At 41.1% G+C, this 13,564-nt stretch overlaps 1 long non-coding RNA gene across 3 annotated transcripts; it reads right to left on the reverse strand.

Moving 5' to 3' along the window:
- Positions 1-10,011: 10,011 nt before the first annotated feature.
- On the reverse strand, positions 10,012-13,481 carry LOC119307966. Of its 3 annotated transcripts, none has more exons than XR_005149662.1 (3): positions 13,380-13,481; positions 12,674-13,297; positions 10,012-10,530 (listed from the first exon to the last, which is right to left on the reverse strand). It is a non-coding gene; the product is annotated as an uncharacterized LOC119307966 (long non-coding RNA). The 3 variants fall into 3 exon arrangements; XR_005149663.1 differs by lacking the exon at positions 10,012-10,530 and having other exon boundaries at positions 11,948-12,748; positions 12,888-13,297; XR_005149661.1 differs by lacking the exon at positions 10,012-10,530 and having other exon boundaries at positions 11,948-13,297.
- Positions 13,482-13,564: the final 83 nt, after the last annotated feature.

Consider the following 13,564-nt stretch of genomic DNA (forward strand, 5'->3'; position numbering starts at 1 on the left):
GGAAAAATTATTACTACGTGCTGAAATTTATTGTCACTTGTTACTGTGGAGAACAATCATTTGAGGGGTTTGTTTGGGGTATCTTTCGAAACCACAATTAGTTTCCCCTCAACCTATTGCACCTACTGAAAATATTAGTTATGAAATTCCTTTGGGTATGATAGAACAACTGCTAGCTAATCCTTATGTAGGAGATGGAACTGAACATCCTGATATGCACTTGATATATGTGGATGCAATTTGTGGATTATTTAAGCTTGCAGGTTTATTCGGAGATGAAGCTAACAAGAAGGGTTTTCCCTTTATCTTTGAAGGGAAAAGCATTGACATGGTATAGGCTATGCGATGATATTGGATCTTGGAACTGGAATTGATTGAAATTGGAATTTTGCCAAAAAAAATTATCCTATGCATCTAGTTCATCGTGATCGGACTTATATATATAAGTTTTGGCCTCATGAAGGAGAAAGTATTGCTCTAGCTTGGGGGAGGCTTAAGTCAATGTTATATTCATGCCCCAATCATGAGATCTCGCGAGAAATTATTATTTCGAATTTTTATGCTCAACTTTCTCGTGATGACCAATCCATGCTTGATACTTCTTGTACTAGTTCTTTTATGAAGAAGACTACTGAATTCATGTGGGATCTTTTAGAAAGAATTAAACGCAACTCTGAAGATTGGGAACTCGATGAAGGGTAAAGTGCCAGGTATTAATCTTGAGTTTGATTGTGTTAAATCTTTTATGAATATTGATGCTTTTCAAATGTTTAGCACTAAATATGGACTTGACTCTGAGATAGTAGCCTCTTTCTGTGAATCATTTGCTACTCATGTTGATCTCCCTAAGGAGAAGTGGTTTAAATAACATCCCCCTATTGGAGAAGAAATTAATGAGCCAGTAATAGCTAAAGATGAAACTATTATTTACAATGTTGACCCAGTTGTGCCTACTTCATATATTGAAAAACCACCTTTCCCTATTAGGATAAAGGAACGTGCTAAGGTTTCAACTGTGGTTTGCAAAAGTAATATTAGAGCACCTAAACCTACTGAACAAATTAAAGTAGAACCTAGTTTTGCTATGGTTAAAGATCTCCTGGTAGAAAATATTGATGGCCATAATATTTACTTATGTGATGAAGCTGTTAGAATTGCCAAACCTGATGAAAAAGATAAACATAGACCTGTTGTTGGCATGCCTGTTATCTCAGTTAAAATAGGAGATAATTGTTATCATGGTTTACGTGACTTAGGTGCTAGCGTGAGTGCTATCCCTTTTACCTTATATCAAGAAATTATGAATGAATAGCACTAGCTGAAATAGAGGACATAGATGTTACTATTAAACTTGCTAATAGAGACACCATCTCACCACTTGGGACTGTTAGAGATGTTGAAGCCTTGTGTGGGAAAATAAAATACCCTACTGATTTTCTAGTCCTTGGTTCCCCACAAGATGATTTTTGTCCCATTATCTTTCATTGAACTTTCTTGAACACTATTAATGCCACCATAGATTGTCATAAACAAACTGTTAGTGTTAGCTTTAGTGATGAGTCTCATGAATTTAATTTCTCCAAGTTTAATAGACAAATTCACAGGAAAGAATTTCCTAGTAAACATGAAATAATTGGTCTTTCTTATATTGGCGCACCTCCTACTGATCCACCAGAACAATATTTGCTAAACCACGAAAATGATATGCATATGCATGGAAGAACACTGGTACAACGATGTGCTATACAAACGGTTTTTAACCCCTTTCTGCGACGATGTTCTGAACCATCTCCTAGAGAGTGATTGCGATAGGGGGATCCTGCCCACACGACCCAAAAACCGTCGGGGATATGCCCTCCTAGCACACACGCTCGGCAAAATGAGGTCGTGTGCGACCGATGAGCAATCAAATATGGTTATACGTACTGTAGTGCTAAAAAGTACAATTATACAGGCAAAATCATTTCTGGTCGTAAGTACATCCCACACAGTCAGTCTCCGCTAAACGTTTCCGTTCGTATGTACATTCCACACAGTCAATCCAAGGAATACATTTCCGTTTGTATGTACATCCCACACATTTAATCCAAGAAATACATTTTCGTTCATATATACATTCCACACAGTCGCTCCAAGGAAAACATTTCCGTTCGCAGGTACATCACACACAGTTTTCCCCATTAAATTGTTTGTGATAGCGTTGCCATTGCGTACGATATTAACAATTTTATTGTTTGCGTTATTGAATGCATCACACACGGTGTGTAGAAGAAACTATGTGGCAAAGGTTGTCCACCACACACACTTTTTATGTGGTAAACATTTGCACGGGGTGGCCTAACGCAAACAGTGTTCAAGAGGATGCCGTGTGTGACTGTTCATTAATCCAACACGGTTTATTCCTAGAAACTGTGTGCATTGCCTGAGGTCATCGCCCATGGTGTTTTCTCAATAACTGTTTGCAATAGAAAAACCCAATTACTCCATCCGTCTAGGTGTGTAAGTCATCCTACGAAAACCAAATAATCCCAAAACACTTAGGCGCGGTGCATTAACTTCTACCTCGTTTCTTATTTCTTGACATATCAACCAATAAGAAATGTGGGTGTGCATGCTTTTAATGACTTGAAACTACCAAACATGACATGCAGTGGTTAGTTCATTGCCATGCAATGCTATTAATTAGCAAATAAACATTAAGTGCTCTCGTTTTCCCCTCCTTGGTCACGGTGCACAACCTAAGATGACTTATTCAGCTAGACGGAGGGAGTAGCAGGCTAATTCACCATTAGCATGCTAATTGTCCTATTATTAATAATCCATTTATTAATCTAATTGTCATTTCATATTAAGCACACAATTTATTTCATTTTCATATTAAGGAAGCGGGATTTCATAATTGAAATACATCAGAGTACAACATCATATAACTTCAGCACTCAGCTACCCCATTAAACAACTGCACCAGCACCGAGTTTCACATGCAACATCTATAACCTTTCGAAATTAGCATCATAGACGGTACATAGACAGATGAATCTCATTTGGAAAATTCCCTTAGGACGACTCCTGCCGGGATGGATCCCTTGGAAAGTACCAGTAGTCTTGAGTTCTTCATCTTCTATATGGAGCTTGTTGATGACCTTGGGAGAAATTAGATTCAACCCGGCCCCGCAGTCAACCAACATCTTTGTGACCTTGCGGTTGCGAATCGTTGGTGAGACCAACAATGGCAAACACCCTACTGCAGTGGTGCCGTCAGGGTGATCCTCTTCATCAAAGACGATGGGCTTGCGGTACCATTTGAGTGGCTTTCGAGAATCTGCCGCCGGCTCCACAGAATTGACCTCATGTGCCGACTGTTTAGGCTGGCAGTGAGAGGAGTGCAAAGATGCACCTTCGTCAATGCATAGGGCGTCAATGGCCTTCTGGAACTCTTGCTCGCTGGTTTCCTCTTCATCTCCTTCATCACTACCGTCATCACATTCTTTCTTTGCACGGCCTCTGGCAGGTTTCCCTTGATCCCGTGGGGCCTAGCGGGGGCGACCTCCTTTGCCGCCTCGGCCCTTCCTGCCAGCGCCAACTTGATCTTTCTCTTTGTCACACTTCTTGATGCAGCCTTCTACTTCTTGACGAGTTGTTCAACCTGATAACACTCTTGAAGATCGTGGCCCTTGGTCCAATGGATCTTGCAGTATGGCATGTTTGCCTTCCCTGCTTTGTCGGCAACTGCGGCTTCTCGGTAATCCATGCACGCGGCAACTTCCTTGTCGGGAGCCTCGGTCTTGGCCTTCTTGCCATTACTAGGAGTGCTCGATCCTTCAACAGCCATACTACCTTATCCTTACGCTTCTTGTTGCATTTCTTGTTCTTCTTCTTCTAATTAGTGGCGTCATTGTCGTCCTCTAAGTCAACGTTGACTCCATCCTATTTGCGGGGAGTCACCTCCCCTCCTCTGTTCGGGCACACTTATCCGCCAGAGTGTATAGCCCATTCAGTCTTGGGAAACCGGACATTCATCTTGGAACGTATCCTGCGGTGGCGCACGTTGATCTGGAACGCAGCTATCACAACTGCCGGGTGGATATCTAGGATGTTCCTGTGCACCCAGTTGAATCTCTGCATGTACTTCCGCAAACTCTCTCCTTCCTTCTGAGGGAGGAGCTGCAAGTGGCTAGGACGCCCTTGTTCTTGGTGTCCACCCGTGAAGGCAACAACAAACTCGTGGCACAGGTCAGCCCAGTTTGAGATGGAGTTCTCTGGCAAGTGCATCAGACATGACCTCATGTTTGGCTTGAGTGCCAAAGGGAAGTAATTGGCGAATACCTTCTCATATCTTCCTCCGGCAGCTTGAACAGCGATGGTGTAGATGCTCAAGAACTCTGCCAGGTTCAATATTCCATCATATTTTCTGGTATCTCTGGCTTAAACATACGTGCAGATGGCTAACAGACTTGCCGTAGCTCACGAGTGAAGGCGGGGCACCCAACCTCGAAAGGAAGGTATCCGTCTCCACCGGGCATGGGCTCGTCGACGTTGGGGCCATTGTGCCTATCAGACAGGCGGCGGGTTTCGCAACATCGCTCGATGGTGACGCGCGCGTCTTCCCTTCGCCTGTCTTCTAGGACTCGTCGTTGGTCTCGACGTGTCGGAGGATCAGACAAAGCCATCAATATGTCATCGGGCTCTTGGTCGCACGGCTCTGGCTACAGCCCCTGAGATAGCTGCTGCGGTGGGGATTGCACCATGCGGGTGACCCCCTCAGTACGGCCAACATCCCGGGTGGTTGTCGTCGCCTATGGAGGCCATGCCGGGCCTCCCCGCTATGATCCTCGCCTCAGCGAAACCAATCAAGCTCTGAATGGTAGCTCTCCACTCATCCATCTGATCGGCTGCCTGCGGAAATTTCAACAGGAGTTGGGCCCGCGCCATGGCCTCTGAAGCGGTGCTCGGCATAGACGACAACATAGATCGCGACGTCGCCTGGCTTCTGATAGTGTCGGTAGTGACGGCGTCGTGTTGTCATCACCGTGAGTCGGTCGCCAAGGTGGCTTGGCGATGAGGTGGACGTGCTTGGGGATTGGCGACCCCATTTGGCGCATTGTCTTGGCTAGTTTGCCTTGGGGGTGGAGCGTGCCCTGCAGCTGCCCCCGCCACGGGGGCGGCTGGAGCGTCGCGGTTCATCCTAAAGCAAATGCCATCGTTGCGGCTGCATCCTTCCGCTGGGAGGAGAAGTGGAGAGGGAGTAATATCCCTACCCGCATCTTGTGGAGCGCGTCCGCTGGGATGTTGCTGACGTTGTCCTTCTCCGGCACCTCTTGCGCCTACTTCGGCCGTAGGGGGAATGATAATGACGCCGCCTGCGCCGACCACGTCCCCCACAGTGTCCACATTTCTGTGTGACTCCGTAGCCCCCTCGGCACCAGTGGCCGCGTGTGAAAGGGCCTTCGAGGTAGACAGGTGAGTCGTGGCACCGGGGTTTTTCTTGGGTGCCATGGCTGATGAAGCCGTCGATGAAGAAAATGATGATGAAGATGGTGCGCTGCTTACACTCTTAGATTCGCACAAGCGCTTCACCCCTACCTGGCGCGCCAAAGATGTTGTGGTACCACACGGCCACGTATGGGGCCATCGGCCCCTTGTGGTTCGGCAAGGGGGAAGGGGACATTGCACAAAGAGCGGAGAGCATAGCACAACATCGCAGCGATGACACGAGCAATTTTTACCAAGGTCAGACCGCCGTGAGGCGTAAAACCCTACTCCTACTTTGGTGGATTCATGGAAGGACCATGGTGGAGACGCGGCGCTCTTGCCTGACAATGTTGCCTTGGGACGAGAGCAACTACGTGCGTATGAGAGTACAGGGGTCCGAATCCTTTCTAAGGTAGCCACGACCCTCCTTTTATAGGTCAAGGGGTCACCACAATGGCAAAACAAACATTATGCACTGATTAGATAGCCACAATGCTATCATACCTAACTCTGTAGACAGGGCAGAGTGCATTCAATGCACCATTTAGTGTCACATTGTGGCGTGGCCCGGCAAGCCTTTCCACGTCATGCAGCCACCTCCTCGCATGTCTATGTGACACGTCTCCTGGACGGGTGTCCTTTAGTGATGATCTCCTTCAGAAATGGCTGCCATGTATCAAATAATAGCCACATAATCACCTGGGGCTTGCCACCGCACCGATAAGTGACTTGCATTGCCGTGATGTGGAGTGGTGGAGCCTTGGCAGGGTGAGCCGCCCTTGGCATTCTCGGCAAGCCTGCCTGGGGAGTCTTGAGACTTGTATTTAGGTTAACCTCGACCCTGCCAGGCTCGCCTGCTCGGCAAGGGAGGTTTTTCCTTAGTGATATCTTGCTCACTTGGTTGGTCTTGGTCTTCTTGATCCGCTCTCTGATTTCTCAAAGAGCTATCTCTTCTGCTTGGCCTTGTCTTGGATGTTGTAAACTTGCTCTTGAGCCTGTGTACAATCCCTGCAACATACGCCCGGGGTTTGTTGCACCGACAGGAATCATTAAACAAGCAAACATATGCAAACAATGCAAACATAACAGCAATCTGTCTAAACATGACTATTTGTAAAGGATGCAAGAAGATTCATACTTATATTACTCCAAAAATTCTGAAAATTTACCACACTCTAGAAAATTTATCATAGCTTACTGTGTAAAACTTTCAAAATTTTATCACGTTCTGACTTTTCTGAAGAATTCATATAACAATAGAAAACTTTCTGTTTTCAACAACAACATATAGACATACAAAATAAGCATGGTAAAGGCTATACTTGACACTTTTATTGAAGTACAAGATAAGAAACATTATTCTACATAACATCAAAAAATCAAAACAAAGAAAATGACGCTCCAAGCAAAACACATATCATGTGATGAATAAAAATATGGCTCCAAGTGAGGTTACCGATAATGTTGAAGACGAAAGAGGGGATGCCTTCCGGGGTATCCCCAAGCCTAGTTTCTTGGGTATTCCTTTAAGATTACCTTCGGGTGCCTTGGGAATCGCCAAGCTTAGGGTCTTGCCACTCCTTATTCTCCTCATATCGATATATCACCCAAAACTTGAAAACTTCAATCACACAAAACTTAACGGAACTTCGTGAGATAGGTTAGTATGATAAAGAGCAAATCATTCACTTTGGTATTGTCAAAGACAAGATTCATAATTTTTTTCACATAATGCCTACTATACTCTATCATTTCCACAATTTATATTGACCAATATAAGCCATAGAAACTATAAAACAAGCAAACTATGCATTGAAAATAGAATATGTCAAAAACACAACAGTCTCTAATGATTTGAACAATGACCATACATCTGTAATTCCAAAAATTCTGAAAAATTAGGACAATGTAGAAAATTTGTATATCAATCATGTGTAAAGAAATTCAGAATTTTATCACATTTCAGTGAATCACATTAATTCCAGAATTGGGCGCAAAAGTTTCTGTTTTTTGCACAAAATCGAGTCAATATCATCCACACTATCCCAAAGGCTTTACTTGGCACTTTATTGAAATAAAAGCTATAAAACATGATTGCTACAGTAGCTTAATCATGTGAACACACAAAAATAGTAGGTATAAATATTGGGTTGTCTCCCAACAAGCGCTTTTCTTTAATGCCTTTTAGCTAGTCATGATGATTTCAATGATGCTCACATAAAAGAAAAGAATTGAAACATAACGGGAGCAACATGAAGAATATGACTAGAACATTTAAGACTAAACGACTTCCTATGCATAGGGATTTTGTGAGCAAGCAATTTTTGGGAGCAAGAATCAACGAGCATAGGAAGGCAAAGCAAGAATAACTTCAAAGCTTCCAACATAAAGAGAGGAAACTTGATATTATTGAGATACGTAATAGCATATGTTCCTCTCTCATAGAACTTTTCAGTTGCATCATGAATAAATTCAACAATATAGCTATCACATAAAGCATTCTTTTCATGATTCATAAGCATAGAAATTTTATTTCTCTCTGCACATGCAAATTACTTCTCATCAATAATAGTGGGAGCAAATTCAACAAAATAACTATCATGAGATAATTGATTGACATAATCAATTTGAACATTAAAATCATGATGACAATTTTCATGGTTATCATTGTTATTTATAGCATACATGCCATCACCATAATCATCATAGATAGCAACTTTGTTGTCATAATCAATTGAAACCTCCGAAATAGTGGAATCATCATTAAATAAAGTCATGACCTCTCCAAATCCACTTTCATAATTATTATAATAAGATTCAACACCCTCCAAAATAGTGGGATCATTACTTCCTAGAGTTGACACTCTTAGGAACCCTGTTTCATCAATATAATCATCATAAAGAGGAGGCAAGCTATCATCATAATAAATTTCACATCAAAACTTGGGGGAATAAAAATATCATCTTCATCAAACATAGCATCCCCAAGCTTACGACCTTGCATATCATTAGTATCATGGATATTCAAAGAATTCATACAAACAACATTGCAATCATGCTTATCATTGAAATATTTTATGTCAAACATTTTATTGAATTCTTCTTCTATCAATTGAGCACAATTTGTCTGCTCCATCATTTTCAAGAAATAGATGATGAAGACGAATAATATGAGGTAACCTCACTTCCATTTTTTTGTAGTTTTATTTTATAAATCAAATTAATAATAACAATAAAATAACAGATACGATTGGAAGATCTAAAGATATACCACTCACCTCACTGGCAATGGCGCCAGAAAAGAGCTTGATGTCTACTACACAACTTATTATTGTAGATTCTTGTTGGGGCTCCAAGCATAGAGTTTTGTAGGACTGTAGCAATTTTCTCTTAAGTGGATGACCTAAGGTTTATCAATCCGTGGGAGGCGTAGGATGAAGATGGTATCTCTCAAACAACCTTACAACCAAATACAAGAAATCTCTTAGGTCCCCAATACACCCAGTTAGTAAACTGTATAGGTGCACTATATAGTTCGGCGAAGAGATGGTGATACAAGTGTATGGATAGGATATAGGTTTTTGTAATATGAAAATGTAAAGACAGCAAGGTAGCAAGTGATAAAATGAAGCACAAACGGTATTGCAATGCTTGAAAAGAAGGTCTAGGGTTCGTACTTTTAGTAGTGCAATCTCTCAACAGTGCTAACATAATTGAATCATATAAGAATCCCTCAACGTGAGTCAAAGAATCACTCCAAAGTTCCGAACATAAGATGAAATTGTTTGTAGGGTACGAAACAACCTCAAAGTTATCTTTTTTGATCAATCTATTGAGCCATTCCTATAAGTGTCACAAACAACCCTAGAGTTCATACTAAAATAACACCATATGATACACATCAAACAACTCTGATGTCACCTAGATACTCTAATGTCACCACAAGTATCCGTGAGTTGATTATTTGATATGCATCAAACAACTTCAGATTCATAATATTCAATCCAACACAAAGAACTTCAAAGAGTGCCCCAAGATTTCGACCAGAGAAAGTAGGACAAAAATGGGCATCAACCCCCATGCATATATTACCCCAATGTCACCTCGGGAATCCATGAGTTATGTGCCAAAACATACATCAAGTGAATCAATATAGTACCCGATTGTCACCAAGGGTATTCATATGCAAGACATACATCAAGTGTTCTCAAATTCATAAAAGTATTCAATTTGATAATATTGAAACCTCAAAGGTAAAATACTCAATTCATCACAACAAGATAGAGAGGGAGAAACGCCATATGATCCAACTATATTAACAAAGCTAGCGGTACATCAAGATCGTGCCAAATCAAGAACACGAGAGAGAGATTTAACATATAGCTACTTGTACATACCCTCGAGGGTGAACTACTCCCTCCTCGTCATGGAGACCACTAGGATTATGAAGATGGCCTCCGATGATGATTTCCCCCTCTGGTAGGGTGCCGGAAGAGGGCTCCAGATGGTGTTTTGAAGGTACAAAGGCTTGCAGCGGTGGAACTTCTCATTTACGTTGACTTTTGGGGGTTTCTGAATATATAGGAATTTTTTGCGTCAGTCTCACACAAAGAGGTGCCATAGTGAGCCCACGAAGCACCAGGGCCCGCCCAGGTGGCTTGTGGGGCCCCTGTGGGTCTTCCGGTGTTCCCCCGAAGCTTCTTGGTTCTCTTTCGTTCCAAAAAATCATCAAAAAGTTTTAACTCATTCCGAGAACTTTTATTTCCGCACAAAAATAACACCACAATAGTTCTGCTGAAAATAGTGTCAGTCTAGGTTAGTTCCATTCAAATCATACCAAAACCACATGGAATTGTTGTAAACATGGCATGAATACTTCATAAATTATAAACACGTTGGAGACGTATCAATATGGAGTCAATTCCCTGCTTTCGGCCTATTTTGGTTGTTCTTCATGATGCTCGTCTACTCAACTTTTGCACTGACGCATGCGACTGGAATGAAGAACTTATTCTTCAATTATACTAGTTGACCCGTTGTGCCAAATGACGCAGAGACCTGCTGAAGACATGCTGTCAATGAAAATAGTTTCATGCTACAAGAACCTTCAACTAAATCATGCTATTTTTTAAACATGTTTACATGTGTTAAACCATGCTATATTGAATATAGCATGTTGTGTACTCCGAGTTTGAAGAAAAAGTGTATGACATGTGTAGACTAGCTAAGGAAGCTTTTTATTAGTAGAAAATATGATTATCAAGATGAGAAATCTGATTAAAAAACATATTTGTATACAATGTATAGCCAGTTAAGGATGTACTTCCTCCATTCCTTTATGTAAGGTGTATTTGTTTTTGGATAAAATTCCAGAATGTAAGATGCATTTCTTCGAATTCCTCATAATTCCCCTGTTAGCCCTCCAGGAAAAGGAAAGTATCTCTCTCCTAATTGTTTGTATCTCTCTTTGTAGCAAAAGAAGGAAACTATCTCTATGTCGATTGCATATATCTCTTACTTTCCAGGACTAATTGATTTACTTGACACTAATTAATAAATTTGCCAAGGGTAATTTAGTCCTAACACATCTATAATTACGTGCCTTGGTCACCGTGCCAAAAATAATACACCTTAAATAATGGAACGGAGGGAGTATTTTTTTAGCGATGTTTGTACCAAACTTTTATTTTTCATGTGCATGAAAAAACCTCTTTGTGTTCTGCATATGAAGGCATAGGTATTTGAAATGCCCATATGCTACCTAGCCCAGTCCACGAACAAAGCTATGTGTGGCCTGTCAGTAAGCGACATTCCTGGAGAGGTGTACTCAACTGATGAAATTTCTCCTTTCCTTCAATTTCAAATTTCTCTGCATGCATGGATTTAGTTCTCATTTATCCAGATCTTGCATTTCTCCTCTTTATGTGGCGATTTTTACTTTTCTCGTATCTTTTTTTAGGCATCGTAGATCATGTGTTGTAATTCTCTCCTAAAACATATATGCATGTATACGTATGCAAATAAATCCTTTTAGTTATTTCTGTTGCGCCAAATGACACAGAGAACCATTAAATTCATATTCACATTGGAAAAAAAAAACCTTTAGTTATTTTAGTTGTGGACAAGGTAACAAATTTAACCCTTCTTTTTGCAAATAAAATCAATCCTCTTTAATAAGGAAATAATGGAGGTTTGTTGTCTACAATGAATGTACCTATAGATTTTAATTTGGTATTATAGAATCTCATTGAAGATCATGCAATGTTGAAAATATGTGTGTTTTTGAGTAATCTCCCATTGCGCAAAATGACGCAGAGACCCACTAAACACCATTTGTGCTCTGACATAAAAATCCATTTATCAGTACCACTATTTGTCTACTATATGCTTCATAAAAGTGTTTTATTTGTTTATAAAATGTACATGATTGCAGTCCTTTGATAACCTGATACAACATGTAAGTACCATCGACCACTGACATGAAAAGGAAAGTAAAATACTGCTGTTACTTTGAAAATGACCTCAGGCTCAACTCACACATGTCATTAGTTGAGCTCATTGAGACTGAATTTCCTAACTGACCAATTACATTATCTCCACACTTCTGCTTCTATTCTTTCAACATGGACTGTTTACATGTGGCACACACTGTTGAGGCTTTTCAAATAAGCTAGCATGTGAAAAGTAGCAGCACCAGTACAGTAGAAAAGGCCATCTAGTTACTGAACTGGCCGTGCATGTACAAAGCACATAAACACTGAATGTTCAACACCACAGAAGCCCCAAACATTTTCTCTTCTTCTACCTCCAATGCGCCCTGATCGATCGCTTTGTCAAAATAGATACTACACGCAAGAACTACTGCCACAACCCAATCCATCCATGAGACCCACTAAACACCATGTGTGGTTTGAAAAAAAATCCATTTATCAGTAGATTTAGTTTTGAGCAAGCAAGGTTACTATTTCTAACCCCTCTGTATAAGAAAATTGAACGGAGGCTTATATCAGGGTAACCTAATTTTAAAAAAAGGTGTTGTATGTGCTAGATTTCTGATGATTTAGGTCTTGGAAGACCTGAACAGGCAAGCATAGTATTGCAAGTAAGAAAACGTGAAACATTGCTAATAACGTGCCTCATCTACTAGTAAGGGCTTTATTTTATACCAAAGTTTTAAGCAGCTACAATTTACAATTCAAACCTATGACTGCACTCAAAGCTGAAGTGGCATTTTTCATCTGGTTCAGCATCCCAATCGAAAGCACACAATAATTTCCTGCAATGGTGAGGCAGCTGAATCAATAACACGCAGACCACATCGAGAGTTGAAACTCCACACTACAGGAAAACCAGAGCGATACAGATGGCTGAAGACAATATTTTATCCGAACAATATTCATTGCATCCACGCTTACCTCCCTCTTCCCCTGTAGCTCCAGCCCATAGCATTCCACAGTTTAAAACAGAGCAGATAAAGGGTGAGACAATACCTCAACAACAATTGCTCAACGAGTTAAGTGTCATTTAGTTATTCTTATATAAAATTACACTCTAAAGTATCTAGGCTTCATTGCTCTTAACTGAGTACTCGTGTTCACTGACATCTTCTATTGCTAAATTGCTGATGCGTCATCACTCGTCGGTTTCACAGTTCAGAGGAAGAAATGCAATTGATTATTTGTAAGTGGTTGGCTGACATATTGACCTAGCATAGATCAAGCAATTCCATGACAATCTTAGTATCAAGACTAACTTGTGCATTGATGTCAGTAGCACTCTGTTTTAGAAGGGAAATGCTTTCGTCTAGTGAAGCTTGTTGTCCAGCCTGATACATAGCAGAGCCATAGTTTTAGTTAGCCTCCAGCACAACATAGGAGAAACAAATCAAGTCATTCAATCAAAAGGACCTTGAAGCCCTCCTCTTTGGGGCTTCGGGATGCTGAGCACTCGCGGGAGACATGGATCGTGCCATCACAATGCCCTTGGCACAAAAGATTTTAGCACCTGGGACATATAAAGAAAAATCAGAACAAAGGTGAATCTATTCTGATAGACTTCAAGAGTGAAGGGGGGAGAAGGATTGAGAGAAACT

Source organism: Triticum dicoccoides, chromosome 5B (genome assembly GCF_002162155.2).
Source record: "Triticum dicoccoides isolate Atlit2015 ecotype Zavitan chromosome 5B, WEW_v2.0, whole genome shotgun sequence".
NCBI lineage: Eukaryota > Viridiplantae > Streptophyta > Magnoliopsida > Poales > Poaceae > Triticum > Triticum dicoccoides.